The sequence below is a fragment of the Magnolia sinica genome, chromosome 16, assembly GCF_029962835.1.
Source record: "Magnolia sinica isolate HGM2019 chromosome 16, MsV1, whole genome shotgun sequence".
In the NCBI taxonomy this organism is placed as follows: Eukaryota; Viridiplantae; Streptophyta; class Magnoliopsida; order Magnoliales; family Magnoliaceae; genus Magnolia; species Magnolia sinica.
In genome coordinates, this window is record NC_080588.1 from 19,674,181 (window position 1) to 19,676,535 (window position 2,355).

Genomic DNA, 2,355 nt, shown 5'->3' on the forward strand with positions numbered 1-2,355 from the left:
TGGACTTACCAGCATGTTTCCGCATTACTCTAATATTGTAAGATTTATGGATTGCCAGTATTTCCACTTACTCTGATATTGTATGATTATGATCTTGCCAGTATTTCTGACATTATATTTGTGTGCTTGACACTTATCTTGCGTACACACTTTTACCATACTCTAAGCTTTCTATAAACTTATGCACGATAGATGCGTGCAGGTGGCGTTAGGTTTCAGCAGCGTGGAGGTTGGAGCACGCAGCGGACTTTAGGAACTTGATTATCAATATATGTATTTCCCTTTCAGTACTGTATTCAACTGTTTATATTAGTGAATATGTGATGATGATATTGCTTTTATGATTTGGGTAAACTTGTAGTTATGCTTCTTATGAGATAAATGTATGTTGGAAAATCCTCCTTGTAGGATCCCAGGATCGGAACCTGGTGTATGGCCACTGGGAGCCGAGAATGGGGTACTACGGAGGCTGTCGGCACCGGATTCGACGATCGAGAATTTTGTGAACCCGGTTTCCGAGTTTGGGGTGTAACACCAATGGCCAAAAAAACAAAACAAAGAAATAAAAACTATAGAAAAATGAACACAAATATTTGCTAGAATATTGATCATAGAAATTGAATGAACTTACTAAAATTCCAGATTAATTGCTGAAATTTCACCATTACTTGCTACTTTTGTGATTAAATACTCCAATTGTCATATTTCACGAATGCTTACTTAAGTTGCCTTATTCTAGATCAATTGTCTTTCCTTATTTCTTTTATTGGGTGTTTTATCAGTAAATTCTTTTGGATGTAACCTGCCAGCAAATTTTACCACCTGTACTCAACTCCTTTTCTGACCAAGATAGCAGGGTGCATTATTGTTCTTGTGAAGCATTATATACCATAGCAGAGGTGAGGGTGGATGGGGTGCTTTCATTGATATTTCTAGATACCCTATCAATAACTGTTCTGTGTTATCTAGCCTAACCTATACTCTAGCTGCTTTGCAGGTTGCAAGAGGAGATTTCATTGTATTCTTTAATATTTTCAACTAATAACAAGGATATTATATAATCAATAATTCTGCAATTTATGGATTTCTCCAGGAGATTTAAACAAACTCTCTAGTAAGACTTCAATTCTCCATCTATGGCAGTTCTTATATCTTATATAACAAACTTAACGATTTTTCTTCCTTACAAGACATTATCAAAACATTTTCCCTTTTTTTTTTTTTTGGTTTCCCCTAGTTTATGGCTTAATCTAGACAAGAAAATGTTGTTGGATAGTTCTTTTTATGGGCAGAATGGTGCTAGAGATCCATATTTATTTGACCAAGCATTTTAAATGAATTTGAGCAGTGGTGTATGAATCTTTTTTTCTGGTTTTATAGTTATTTAGAATTTATTTATTTTTTCATATGGGAGCTCTGTTTGACGGTTTGGATTATGACAATTTTCAAATTGTTGTATTGATCTTTGATCCCTTTATTCCTCTTCTGAAAAATTGTCATGTTGGGAGCTTTTGGGAGCTCTTGACTGCACTTAACCTGTTTGGGCATGACATAACACTGACTGAAGCAGTGAGACGGTTTTACACATTTGTAGATGACATAAATACATCACTGCTCCCTGCTGACACAAGAAAGGTTGGTTGAATTGAAATATGTAGATTCAATCTTTATATCATTCCATTTGCATGCGCTTGTTGATGTCATTGTCAAATGTATTTGTAGGCGACATATGTTGTTGTAATGCAGACCGTCACAACATCAAACAGATCTGCATATGAATCTCTTCTAAAAGTTTATAGAGAGACTGATCTAAGCCAAGAGAAAGTGCTATTCTAAGTATGTCAAGACCTATATGAATTTTAAGGAAATTGATTCGGTCCATTTTACTTCTGGGCAATAATCTCTCTTATCATTCTTTGTAGGTTCACTGGCATCTTGTCCCGATCCAGATATCGTCCTCGAAGCTCTGAACTTTTTGTCGTCCTCTGAGGTATGTCAGTTTATTTTCTCATTGAGCCATAGCCCATAAGCATTCTCCCAGTATATAGCCTTATTCTAAGAGTACAATAATTGCTAGTTATTTGTTTGGCATCCTTGCAACTCATTCATTACTTTGTGTTTTAGGATGCATTGCTCAACAAACTTCTTGATGATGACTACTTATCAGAAGAAGAAAGGTTAGTATTAGATTGGTACCCTTCCAAATGTTATTTAAAGTGGCCTTTATAAAGCATTTTTAGAAGCTTTGGTTTTAGATTTGTATTATGTCCCTATATATTATATTATATTTTAGGTTTTTCATGGTAGTTTGAAATATTGGGTTTTCCAATTTCCTTGGACCAAACTGGAGTTTTC

At 35.0% G+C, this 2,355-nt stretch overlaps 1 long non-coding RNA gene across 2 annotated transcripts; it reads left to right on the plus strand.

Moving 5' to 3' along the window:
- Positions 1 to 213: 213 nt before the first annotated feature.
- On the plus strand, positions 214 to 1,933 carry LOC131229603 (uncharacterized). Of its 2 annotated transcripts, none has more exons than XR_009163471.1 (3): positions 214 to 899; positions 987 to 1,635; positions 1,723 to 1,933. It is a non-coding gene; the product is annotated as an uncharacterized LOC131229603 (long non-coding RNA). The 2 variants fall into 2 exon arrangements; XR_009163470.1 differs by having other exon boundaries at positions 998 to 1,635.
- Positions 1,934 to 2,355: the final 422 nt, after the last annotated feature.